General features: G+C 38.7%; 1 protein-coding gene across 1 annotated transcript in view; it reads left to right on the forward strand.

The window, feature by feature from the left end:
* The first annotated feature begins 2,769 nt into the window (after window positions 1–2,769).
* DKK2 (dickkopf WNT signaling pathway inhibitor 2) overlaps window positions 2,770–14,070 on the forward strand; it is a 67,874-nt gene continuing 56,573 nt past the window's right edge. Inside the window, exons 1-4 of the mRNA XM_068941964.1 lie at window positions 2,770–2,925; window positions 3,441–3,552; window positions 4,081–4,212; window positions 6,882–6,997. The gene's annotated coding sequence lies outside the window, so the exon portion shown is untranslated. The remainder of the gene's footprint in view (window positions 2,926–3,440; window positions 3,553–4,080; window positions 4,213–6,881; window positions 6,998–14,070) is intronic.

Below are 14,070 nucleotides of genomic sequence, written 5' to 3' on the forward strand. Positions count from 1 at the left end.
AGGAGGCATGACTATAAACGACTGCTGGGCAGCTGGGAGCTGTTTGTGTTTGGAGAACTGGAAGCTCTTTGAGAACTGCAGGAGTAGATATGTTTCTGAAGTTTTATTTCATTGTTTAGCTTTCTGTCATCCAGAAGTGCAGTGTTTACTTAAACGTTATACAAGCTCAGTGTTGTAAATTAACAAGTACTGTTGTAAATTAGAAGTCTTGGCTTTAAACTGTGGGACTTAATGTTATAATTGAAAACAGCCCTACAAATGCTCAGCTGTCGAGTACTAACTTTATAGAAATACCTTGGTTTCAGAATATGGCATTCCCAAGGGGTTTTGAAAGTGTGTTGAGCTAAACCTGAGGTGTGTATTTGCATTTTCATGATCAAAGAAAACCTGCCACATAAGTCTGAGGAGTCCACCCAATTTAGGGTTTGATGTTAGTGATGCCCACCCGTTGGGGCATAGGTCCTCTGTAGGTCTTATAGAAGGTTTTGTTGTGAAACATATGCACAGCCCCAAGAATTAGATTTTAATTTACAGACAGGTTTAATTAAGATAGGTTTTCCTTTCTGAGGGACAACTTCTCCTCAGACAAATAAGGAGGAATGCTTTGCTGCACTGTCACAAAAGCTGATCAGGACTTACTAGTCACATTGACATTCATATTCCAGGTCATAATTCTCCATCATGCTCCCTGAAAACACAATCAAAATAAGAGATGGAAACTCAGAACAAGATATAGGAGGATTCTGGGGGGGAAGTAGCCCTATGGGTGCCCACAGGTGAGAAGAAAGGTTTCCTGAAGAGATGTGATTTCTTTGTGGTAAAGTAGAAGGAACAGAAACAGGTCAGGATGCACACACTGCTCCAAAGTATACAAATGAAAGTGAAAAAAAAAAAAAAGTAAGAATGAGATGTTTACTTTTTATGCATATTTGATAGAGGTATGTATTTAAGAGGACAGTAGAGTAGGAACAATGGTAGTGGAAATGATTGATCAGCATCAGGACAGATATTTACCAGGGACAGACATCTGTTTTGCAGAGTAGACAAGGTGGTTACTGTTAAACAGAAGACTTCAACTCCTGTTGAACTGAGAGATACAAAAGTTGTCCTGAATGAAGTTGCCTCAGGAATGGTTTTCCATGCTGAACTCCTTACCAGAAAGCTGGACAAACAGTGGGTCAGTTTTACAGGAAAAACACCTCTCTTTTGGGAAAAAAAAAAAAAGAAAAGAAAAGAAAGAAAAAAAAAAGAAAAAAAAAGGCAGAAATCATTAGTTAGTGTATCCTGCTAGGAAGAGGGAGTGCCTGTAGATGTAAGATTCAGTGAGGGTTAATAACTAGTGATTAACAACACTTAGTTCATTGCTTTAGTGGATGGAATTTAAATTTCCCCAGTTAGTTTTCCAGTTTATAGCTGAGAATAATCGTCTCTTCCTAGGTATTAAGCCTGAAGCATCGTTTGTAACTGTGATACCCAAGACATTTCAAAAAGTAAACAAATATGTTCCTTGTTTCTCTCTAAATTATGCTTCAATGTTAGGTTCTGAGGTTACTGAGTTTGGGGAGGGGTGGGAGGAAGGGAATATGCCATGTGCTACTTTGGTTAAAGGGATGGCTCATGCCTTAGTCTTTGATTCCTGCAGAGATGAGTTCCCATAGTTCTGTACATTCTGTCATGAGCTGGGTCTACATTCTTCTGCAGGATTGCTGGCATTGCTCACTTTGCAATTTCACAAATCATGAGACAAATATAACTTATTTTTGGATTGTTTTCCGATATTTGATTTCACAAAGGGAGTTACTGTACATTTTTTCTGTTTGCATGTTAACAAAACCCACTTTACCTACACACATGCTAGAACATGCATGTGGTGTCACTTTTGTTTATCCTCTTCACCGTTAAAAAAGGCAGCATGTTCCCCAGCTGTCTCCTGGCTTCCCCTCTGCAAGAGTACTCAGCTCCTGCCCTATATCTTGGAGCAGGATGTGGCTGAGGCCAAAACCACCACGGGCGATTTTGCAGCTTGGAATTTCCCCATGGCAATCATGTCCATCTCTGAAGTATAGTGGAAGAAAAGGTTTTCTCTCAGTAACTGCTTTTGTTAAGGGCTGGTTTTTAACGGTGCAGCTCTAAATTCTGCTTCATGACCTTCAAGTGATGCACCATGATTTGACTGCTAAGCAACTTCTTGCTTTGTTAGACTTTCTCTATTAATTTTTTGAGTGATATGTAGGCACTTTTGGGTGGCCAAGACTCTCTGTGTGAGCTGCTGTACCCTGTCCTTTGATTTTCTATGGCAAAAAAATTCTTGTTAAACCACAAGTGGCGGTATATAATTTAGAATGAAGTTATACATGGAGTTATGAGGCAGTATTTAATGTGACTTCTTAATTAGAGTGAATCTGTTGGTGACTTTATTCCAGTACGAAATAAAGTCAAGACCTCTCAAGTGTTAGCCTTTACATATCAGCAGACCTCTTTACATTAACATGAGAGCCTCTGCAGTCTGAATTCTAGCTAGTAAGAAGGAGAAGGCGTTTTGAAGATTAGAATAAACCTGCAACTTTTTTTTTCCAGGCTTGGTTTAAGTAGGCTTCTTGCTAAAAAAGGAATTATACAATTCTTGGCCTCATCAGAAGGAAGTCTAGTCAAGTCATTCTGTTTGAGTAGCTAAAAAAAAGGTTAACACTCAGTATTTAAATACTGTGCTTGCTGTTGGTGAAGTTGTTCCTACAGCAGGCTACAAAATTGCTAATAATGCCAGCCTGGCAAATTGTATCACTCAGATGTGGTCAGTTCCGGTGCTGACCTAACACACCGGAAGAAACTCGTCTAGGTCTTTCTCCTGTCTTAATTTTTTCTGTACTGGAGTAAATGCAGTATCAGTCTACACATGCAACTGTGACTGGGATCTGACTTGGCAAGGTATGTACTTAGATGTTTTACTTTGAGCAAAGGAGTAGTCTGGCCAGTGAATTGACTGGCATTTAAATAGTCTCCGCTGATGTGAGGAACCATCACTTACCAACATCTCTTAAAGTAAGAGCTTTGAGGCTTCATCTTTCAAGGGCTGGAGTGATTCCTAAGAAGTACTAAACATCAGATCTTCACAGCAGCCCCAGCTCTGCTTTCAGTGGCGTTCATGGGCCTTGGTTTATCAAAAGGAAACAAGTACTAGTTTTACTGAGAGCCCAAGTGATTGTAGCCAGCTTTCCCTGCTCCTTCCATTGCTTCTCCTTCTGCCTCCAGCTCCCCATGGTGTCCCACGGTACTGCTGATATCACTGTCATATGACATGGCAAATGAGATCACTGATCTGCTCTGGCTTAAAATAACCCTTTTCATTTTTGTTTGTGAAAGATTATTTTTGTAAATATTTTTGCATAGCTGTATTTGTGTAAGATTAATTTCTTCTCGTGGATTTCTGCATGGTTCTGCAGACTGGCTCGGCCGCAAGATGGCACAGGAAGAGGAGAGTGAGAGGAAAGAGTTGCCAAAATTGACTCTGCTGCTACAAAAGAAAGGCTGCAGAATTGGAGCATTGCTATGCAGGTCTACAGCACATTGGCTTTGCTGGCAAAGCCAGTTTCTCTTTCTGCTTTGTCCCACCAGCTTCCAGTGACTTTCCCTATCTCACTCGCAATGTGAGCTTATTTCCTGATGTTAATAATGATATTACTACTGTGGTTGTAGACTCTCAAAGTAGAGCATATGAAGCATATAAAATTGGTCTACATCCTTATGACTTTCTCTCTATATGTGAATTTTCTGTCTTAAATCAGTCTCTCATAAATATTAGAGTTCAAAGGGAAAAACACTGGAGCCTCCTGGATATTGTGTGTTTAGCAGTCATCTTTATAGTTTCATTTATTTTACATAATAATAATTTTACTGAAGAAAAAGAGCAGCAGATCATACCTGAGCTACAGGAAGCAGTCTAACCATTGCAGTATGGAGCCCCTCCGCAAGCTGATTTACCTTGCACTGCCCCAAGAAATTTGCGCTCTCCTGCCTACTCCCTATGCTTAGTTTGTAATAGAGTACTAAATATTGACCTTGTCCATTTCCGCTCTTTGTCAGGCTTTGTTTATGACTCAGAAGCAGCATATGGAGGGTGGAGGAGCTTGCATTTCTTCATGCTTATATTAACCACTGGCTCCAGATCAAGAAATATGTGAGCAACATTTATTAAATATGATCAATTGCAGACCTGTAAGTTCACGTCACTTCCACTAACGTTTTTCCATTTAAACTCTTAATTCTCCCTCCTGTGACCTCAAAATAGTAATTTACCACAATCTGCTAGCATTTGTACATATCTGATGTTACAGTCAGAGATTTGCCAACGTTCAAGGCCTAGATGATCTCAAGCCAGGTCAGCGAATCCCAGTGTCTCAGATCTTTATACATGAACTTTAGGGACTGTTTTAATAAAAAGGACCATCCAATTCAACAAAAGAAAACTCTCTTTTCAGGGTTGCAGGCTGGAATTTGCTTCTTTATTGAATTGCCTAGCAAGCAGAACGTGTGGAAACTCCTGCTGAATAAGCCAGAGCAAAGGGAGAGAGAGGTCTTGGTTCCCTTCCACAGGATGCTGATCTGGCAAAGTCATTTCTCTCTCCCTATGCCTATTTTATAGTAAACGGAGCCATATTATGTCTAGTGATTTGTTAAATTTGTATTCAAATTTGAATCCAAAGCTGAAATTGTGGCCAGGCTAAAGTCATCTGGAGTTTTGCCTTTGACTTCAAAGGGCTACTCTTTTTATCCAGATCTACAATTGCATGACTGATTTGAAGGAGCGTTTTTTCAGCTCATCTGCAGACAGTTGTATTTGATGTAGAGCTTTCTGCCATGGCAAGAGAATCTTTTAGCTCTCTAAGGTTTCTGTGTTCCTCTTGCTTATTCCTTCTCCTGAAATCATAAATCTCTGTTTAGGGCACCACAATTCTCTTCCGCAACAGCTGGTGTTGATTTTAAAGATGCTCCAGGTAAAGAAAAAGGTCAGTGGAAGGAATATAATTCCTGTTGGCCAGCATTTTCCCCTAGTTATTAAAAAAAGAGAAATGTGTCTTTTCTCTCTGTCATGCTTGTCTTTAAGAGGAAAAAAGCATGCAATAAATCTCTCCCCCATGTCCAGAGCGGTGACCAGAGATGATTGCCATCACCATTGCACCTTGCAGTGCAAAAAGCCCCTCTGAGGAACCCAGCAGAGGTAGGATAACTGCAGGATAAGATAGTGGGAGAGAGGTGCTAGACTCCCTTAGGGAATAGTAGAGTAGGATCACTTTCTTTGTAAGTGGGAAAAAAAAAAAAAAAGCCACAGTCAGTAAGTTTTAGAACAATGTGATTCCCCTGAAATCTTTGTGGCTAAAATACCTAACTCTGCAAATAGGCAGGATACTGAACTGTTTTCCTTCTTCCACTCCCCAAATTGTCCTTGAGGCCCTGGCTGTTCTCTTAGCCCAAATAGTGTTTAACAGTTCAGTAATAAGGCAAAAGACAACCTTCTTTTTTTTGTCTTTTTAAATCCAGATAATTTAATGCAATAAAGAAGCAGAGACATCAAAGCAAAGAAACTATATACATTGTACAAAGCGTCAGGAATCTGTTCTCTTTTCAGAATTTTGACATGTGCTATGTAGTGTGGTTACAGCTATTAAGAAAATACAGACATCTTTCCACACAGTTCTCTTGCTATTTAAAACAATGATGTGAAATCTGTTTTGAAGCTGCACAGAGACACATACAGCTTTATTGCTGGCTTTCAGTGAAGGTGAGTAGAATGTGCTTGCCTGTACTTTGACAGAGTAAGAGTAGGGCAGCTAATTCTGAATGCAAGGTATTGGATTAAATTTATGACACAGAACAGTTTTCATATAGTAGACTGCTTTCTTGTTCTGTCTTCAGAGCTCTGCTTAACTTTTCTTAAAATGCTTTTGGTTATCCTTTATTGCCTGGAAGGGTTTTTCAGAGGCGTTCCTGTCCTACACCATAAGACTTTGGTAGGACGGTTATTGTGTCCTAATCTGGAGATGCACAGCACTTATCTTTATGACCTCTCTTATTTGGAGAGCAGTATGTGAGCTCATGCCAGTGCCATCGCTAAGCCTCTAAGCAGCAAAACAATTTCTGCAAGAGTTGAGGGGGTAGGGGCAAAAGTTCTAACATTGCTCTTAATTTTTCAGAAGATGTATCTCTATTATTAAGGACCAGGTGATTTGAAACTAAACCCCTATCTGCCTTCGAGCAGTTAAAATATGTAAAAAGGCTAAATCAAATGCAGAGGGCAACATAATATAATCATTTCAGGAGGAGAGGATGAGCCATAAGTTCTTTCTTCTCACTGTGACTTCAAATGTAACCCTAACTCAGAATTTGCACTTGTGATTGCTCTCCTCAAATGTGTTGGTTGTCAGAGCTGTGGAACAACACACTGCAACGTAGGGTGAACTGCAGGGGCTCAGGAGCTCTGAAACCTACACTCAAAATTCTTTAAATTAGACACAGATAAACAAAAAACACAGGCATTCAGACAAAAGTGTCTAACTTGTTGAGGTTGAGTTAATATAGTTACCAAGATGATAATGTTTAGCTGGCTCAGGGTATTCTGGCACTTAATTACTGCTGTCTATAAAAGTGTTTTACAGCAGCAGGGAAAAGGTGCTAGCAAATTACCAGGAACCATGAAAGCAGGGCTCCTGTCAGTAAAAGTGTGATCTTTTTTTATTGGAACAATTTTAAGGATAAATTAATGAGAAGGGATGGAGTACAAGGTTTTATGTAGTGGAGAGATGAACAGTAGTAGTTGCTGTGCCTTTTTATTTAGTGGTTTATAAAAAATTATTTTGACATATTACGTTGCATGATTATATGTTTAGGTGAGGTTATAATCACGAGTAAAGCCTCAAGAGCATGGAGAGAACAGTACCCAGTGGGAGGCTGATAAGGAGACAACAAGGAATTCCAGAGATCTGCTTCTTGCTGAAGTGAGAAGGTAAGACATTAGGCCTCATTTAAAAAAAAAAATACATGTTTGTAAAAATCATGTGTGCGCAGACCAGCTCTCAAGTATACCTTAGCAAGATTTCCAGAAGTAGGGTGAGAAGCTTTCTGGTTAGGTAGGAATACCTGCAGAAAGTTCTGCAAACCATTGTCGATAGAGGAGAGACAGTCTTCCTTCCCCACAAGTTATATTTGTTCTTCCAAATATAAGTGTAATTGTACTTCCCCACGCATGTCCTGATCTCTACTTCTAACTAAAGTTTTGGAAATAAAAATCTGCCTGTTATTACGACTTCTGATATGAATAGTAAAACTTCATGGGATTTTTCCTTTGTTTATGACAGACTGTGCATAGAAAGGGACCGTATTTGCTTAGAATTGGACTTTGTTGCTACCAAATGCATTTTATTGATATGAATAATGTATTTTGTTGATATATAACATTGGCTAAAGAGGCAGGCTAAACACTGGCCTAAGAGACAGGCGTCAACCAAAGACGAAACTGTGAACCAGATCAAGAGGACATAAGGAAGAGGGTGGGGTTATTTTCCTCTTGAATCTGTAGGTGGATGAATCCTGAGATTATTTAGTGCTCTTTTAGCCACTAAAGTTCCCATTGGAGTCTGATTTGTCTTGGTCTGGTCCAGTCCAGACATTATTATGTAATCTTTTGCATATTCCAAAATGTCACTTGGATTACTAACCAGACTGTGTTATGCTGTCGGTCATAATTTCCCCTGGAGTAACTACCTTGCTGAGTCCAGATAACCATCTTCATATGAAGAACATTTGTTGTTGCCCAACATGGAGAAATTCCAACTCCTACTCCGGTGTGGATGATGAGGTTTTCAGACGGCAGTTGTAACTCCTACGTAAACTCCTACATGTAGGAGATTGATTTACATTAAAACCATATTTATAATCCAGCAGCTGTTCCCTATGGAAAAGGGGATTTGGGGACTGATGCGTTTCTTAATTAGATGAGCCCATACAAGCAGGCTGAAATATGTTTAAGCTACCAGCGAAGCGCATAGCTGAGGCTTGCATAGCTGAAGAAGGACTTTGTGTAAGTGCATGGGTCAAGACTTAACTGTCTCAAAAATGTGCCAAGGCCTAGAGATTGGAAAATATGTTTGATCTGCTGTTTTTGATTTTAAAGTTGGTAGTATGGCAAAGTAATGAATGACAATCAGTTGTACTGCATAACTTGGATACAACTATTCCTCATTTGTCACAAAAAAAATTCAATTAACATTTCAAGAAGGCATTTTATACTTTTCAGATGAGCCTGACGTTCCCAATGTAATATTTAGTCTGTATGTCAGCAGCTAATTTGTCTGATGTGTTATGTCATTTTCTGTGTGCATCTAGAGAAACAGGATTAATACTTCTCTGTATCTTTTTTGTTGTTGCCTTTACAATAATTACAGTGCAATTTTTATTAATTATGGAGAATGATAATCATTATGATAAAATAAGAATCACATGTTCTGTGCATCTGTAACTTGTACAAAGTGAATAGGACGTATTATTATATACTATTGGCAATAACAGTAATTATTACTCTTTTATATGCATTGGGCTTTATTAGTATCATGCGAAACCTTATATATTTTGACAAAGTAAGTCGCTTCAAGGATGTGGGTAATGATTCATTAGAGGGGCACAGATGAGCAAAAAGGAACTGTGGAAAGTTCTGAATAATCCTATATTTGAATGCAATCCTGTAAAGCTTTAAGTATATGCTAAACTTTACTCATGTGAACAGCAGAGCTGCTGATTGAGACCTGAGTTACCTAGCCAGAATGAGACCGTCGTTTTAAAGTGAGAGCTGCGCGCCTATAGCACATAAGCTACATGTGACTCATGAAATACCTTGATGTATTTCATGAGAGCCCCCCGAAGATGAAGGTTAGATATCCATCAGCCAAGCATTCGCATGGTATAAGCCTGCCGTGAGCACTGTTTCCTCAGCAGATGCGATATTTGTTCACTCAGTGGGACTCAGACGATCCGATCTTTAAGGGCATGAAGATCCTTGCGAAGATTCTCATCGTAGGAGACATTCACAGATGTGCAGATATTCTTCACAAGGAATATGCCTCAGTGTGCTTCAGTAAGTGGCACATAGGCAGTGTGACCATACAGAAAAGCAGATCCCAAAAGTCATAGCAGTACTGTGCATATTAATATAATTATTACAGCTTCTGAATCAATAACATGTGCATTTATTTCTCAAGTGAAGAAATTTTTTTTCCAAGTCATATGAAAACTCTTATGAAAGAGTTCTTGAAACACTGAGCCTTGCCTTTGATAGTTAGCTGAAGCAATAGGACTTAAGTAGTTCCAAAGTTTATCTTTGCTTTAAATGTTGCTCACTGGAGTAGATATGTGTTTTCCCTAATTCAGGACATTAGATTATTTCATTTCCTGTCCTCAAAATAGAGATCCACTGAGAATTACATGATTTAGAAGGCTTGAGCTCAAAACACATCAAATAACTTTGAGAGAGGAAAAAATACAGTGCACGGGAGTGTAAAGAAGTATCTCGGACTTAAAATTTGAGATCACGACTCTCCAGGCAGCAAGCTGCAGTTGCTAGGTAGCTCGCTAGAGGGCATGTGTATAAACTTGAAGACGAGGAAAATTTAAGAGCATGTAGTGGATTAAGCCAGGTATAGCTGCACTGCAAATAGGAAGTTTTAGAATTGCAGCCTGTTTATTTCAATTAATGATTCAGATTCATCATTTGGAAAGGAAGTTTATATTAGTCTTTTAGTCTGTGTATAGTTTCTTTTCTTTACTCAGGAACTCAGGCAGACGTATGCTTTGCAGTTTACTCTGAATTCATTTTATCCAGGTCTTTGTTCTTATTGCTTTTCTTAAAGTGTCTCCCAAAACAAAACGGATACCATACTGATCCCCTTTCTTATGGAAGCTGCCAGAATAAGCAGCTCAGGTATTCCTTATAAATGTTTCAGAATAGCTAGCGTTTCTGTTTGTAACAACTTAATCTTGTACATATGTTAAAGGAAATCAATTTTTAAAAAATAATTATTTTAGCTTTTAATTTTCTGTAGGAAATAGGACCTAGAGGACCTGGTTATTTTTAATATAGAAAATATTCCTCTACCTTGGGGCTTTAAAATATAGAGGCATTTGGATCAGTTGTTTTTATCTACTGTATAAACAACCCCATAAATCTCCTGAATTTTCTAAATATTTCAGTTGCTTTAATGGGGGGTGGGGGGTGGGGGAGTGTTAGAAAAAGGCATAATCCAAATAAGTATAAGCAAAGCTGGTTTTCCCCCTCCACTTTTCTGTTGCATCTCTTATTATGTTTGAGTATGTAGACATTTATGTCATTTTTAACTGTAACAATTTGGTGTCGTCTCCAACAAGAGGACTTGGGTATTGTACCAATTTGTTAAGAACAAAATAAGTCAAATATCTCAAAAGTCATTTCTTTGGAAGTTCTGGGTCAAATCCCAAACTACTTCGCTGAGACTTTTTTTTTTCCTTGATCAAACCATTACTGATGCAAACTTGGCTGGGCAGTAGCCCGCACCTTTCCAAAGCATCATTGTTCATTATCTTCTAGCACCAAGATCTCCATCTAAAAGCGTGCAGACAAAAAAGTTCAGTAATTCTTTGAGACTTGATAGTGCAGAACCCTGCAGCAGGTCTCCGTAACTTATTTGTGTGCCAAGGGAGTCGTGTCTCCCATCGATGTGTAAAGAGGGAGGGGATGAAATGTTTGTGTTGTCCGCAAGTGGCCCTGAAACACAGCACCTGCGTTCTGGCACACAGTTCAGCTGAAGCATGTCTGCTATGATGGTCTTCGTGACCTGTGTCTCTCAGCACATTGTCCTCTCAGGACATTGTCCTCTGTCCTAGGGCAGCATCCAGCCCTAGCTGACCTTCCAGAGCCCTTTGCTCTGCTCCCTCTTATGTCTCTGCTCTCACTTCCCTGGGCTCTTTCCTCTGCTTAGCCACTGAGTCACCCTGGCACAACCGTCATACTGACTCAGCTCACGCTCACACTGCTTTTTTTTCCCTCTGCTGCTCTATTCCCGTTGTGAAATGATAACCAACTGTATGCTTTACTGGGGAAAAATTACAGTGTATCTCTGCAGATGATGTTAAAAACAGAGGGGAGAGAAAAAGCTGTACTTGTAATACTACAATGAATGTAATGTAATGAATGACATGTAATACTAAGAGTAAGTTATCCTTTTGAAATCATTCCTCAAGGTTCCTTTTTGCCATAGTGCCTGGGAAAAGCCTCTGAAAGATGATACGACTTGGGGACAAAAGAGACTAGAAAACACTATGGTTTTAATTACAGTGCAAAAGATGTAAAATGTTAAGTATATGAAAAATAATCATAAATGACTATATATCCTCCGTCCTTACCCTTCGTATGTAGTTTTAAACTGTATTCTGTTTGGACCAGAAGCTCCGTGATCGTATCTGTGCTGCAGACTGCAGTATCGCGTACAAGGGCGGCTTTGAAATGGAGAGAGGGGGAGAGCCGGCTTGGTTCTGGTAGCGATCTAGGTGGGGCAGCTGTCAGCTCAGGGTAAACCACAAAAACCACTTGAATAGCAGGGCAGATTAACCTGCTGTCTTCTGCTGCTAGCTCCCCAGCTATCTGGCTTAAAAATAGCTTTCAGGTCTTGATATGACACTACCATGTGTTCCCTTAGTCATATCTACTGTGTAGGGAGGGATCTAATCCTGGCTGGCACTGCTAGGTGAGCTAGCAATAGCAACATTAAAAAAAAATGCCCTGGAAGAAGGAGATGGATGTTTTAGGGCCTTTGTGAAGCTCATTTATCATGCAACAAAATTCCCTGGGTAAATTCTCCCTCTTGTCTGTATTAAGACAGGAAAGAGCTAGGTTTGTCTGTATTAAGACAGGAAAGAGCTAGGTTTAAGCTGATGCACTTCAAAATCATGTTGTAAGGCAAATAGTTACATTAATGAGGGCCTTCTCCCTACATTACCTTACATTCTACCTCAGTAAACACAACAAGCTTAACTCTGTTCAGTTGTAATGAGGAAAAAAAAAAAAAGCAACTGGCTCTTTACTGAAGAAAAGCAAACCTGATGTATCAAACCAGCAAGAAACATTTTTTTCCAATACTGTTTTCCTTATTTAAAAAAAAATCAAGAAGCAAAAAAACACCCTAATCTGCATGTGCCATTAAGATTTGGATGGTGGATTGAGATCACAATGAAAGTCAGGGTGGCCTACATCGGAAAAGTTGCATTTCACAGAACATTTGCTATTGATATGTTGGGAAAGTGTCAGACTTGCGGGAGGACTGGAGAGTATTTGCATGATACATTAATAAGAAACAGTTTAGTATACTAGATTACTAAAGCATGGCTAATTTTGAAGCCAAAACCCACACATTCTTAACTTTGTTTCCCAGCTTAGGAGCCAGTATATTCATGTATTGTACAGGAACTGGAGCATTATTCTTTGAAAGCAAACCCAATGTTTGGAAAATCCAAAATTGAGCTAACAGCACAGTATATAGGCATCGCACAGGATGTTATTTTAAGCTGTAATGTCAGTACACTTGATATCTTTATTTGTAGCATGTGTGTTTTGAGAAAACAGGTTACATACATTCTTGCTTCACAAGTACTGCGCAACTGGGATAGTTTCATTTGTCTAGGGAAGCTCAGTATCTGACAGACTGACAGGAGGTCTATTAAACACTTCTGAGAGTTTTTAAAAGATACAGAGATGTTCCCTGCTCTCTTTTGGTTTTGAGAGTGCTCTCCTTATCTCAGGAACTTTTTGAAAAAAAGTTACTTTCAGCGTTACATGTAGTTAAACTGAAATTGCTTTACAACATACACAGCTATCATGCTTGTTTTCTGGACGCATTGATCATCTTCCTTCACCTTAAAAAGAACAATGGAGCTATAGAAAAAAAAGGTGTGAATGCTGTCTACAACTAATTATAAACTTATTGTTGACAAAATATTCCTATTTCATGTGAACATATGAAGAATTACAACTAGAGAAGATTGAATTTATTCTCTCAGTTAAGTCTCAAAAAAATAATGCAGCCTTCAGTGGAAAACCAGGCACGGCATCTGTGTTACTGAAGAAGAAAAAGGCTGTCAGATGCTGTTGTAATTGGCTTGTCAAATTTTCCTTATCACACTCTCTGAACTAAATGTATAGGAACTAGGCAGTAATTTTTATGATATTAAAGTCAATTTTAGGGGAGGAGGCCAAATCTGAGCAGATATCTAAAAGTCAAAATTTTGAGATTTTTAAAATAAAAAAGAAATTGATCAGACTGGGGATGAAAAGATTCAATATATAAAAAGCTGTAGGTTTGAAACCTTGGGTTAAAACCTATAAAAGAGCTAACCATAAAAAATTTTCCCATATTCTTAAGCTAATATACTTTTTTCTGTTGACTCTGTCTTAGCACCTTTTTCCTTTCCCTGATTTTTTTTTTTTTTGCTATCTTCTTCATTATCTGAGTTCTCCTGTTTTACCCCAGCCATTCATTCATTCATTCATTCATTCATTTTCTCTCTTTCTTTAATTATTAGGACTTTGTACAATTTTGAGGTGGATAGCTGCACATTTTTTTGCAGTCAAATGCTTTGTGGGGATTCAAAATCTGTCACTGTTGAACTGATGAGTGATTAGCGTACCTACCATGTTAGGGTGCAAGTTAATATTTTGGATTATGAACTAATGCTTCAAGCCTCCAGGGAAGCCAAAAAGATCTAGGCTGGGTTGAAAGAATCAGAAACATGAAACGAGAATCATCCAAAAACCTAACATTTTCAATGTTTCCATTAATTCATTATGTTTTTCTTTGAAAAAATGGAAAATCAAATTCAAAGATCAAAGTCCTCATAGTTTTCTACACACAAACTAGCATTTCATCTAGATTATACATGTAAATAAAGTTGCAGCTTGCTCCTAAGACATAAAAAGCAAAGGTCAGATGATGGAAATAAAGGGAAAAACATGTAAGTCTGTTTGTTCTGCATTTCTTGGCAGCCAATACATTCAGTATT

Source organism: Struthio camelus, chromosome 4 (assembly GCF_040807025.1).
Source record: "Struthio camelus isolate bStrCam1 chromosome 4, bStrCam1.hap1, whole genome shotgun sequence".
Lineage (NCBI taxonomy): Eukaryota > Metazoa > Chordata > Aves > Struthioniformes > Struthionidae > Struthio > Struthio camelus.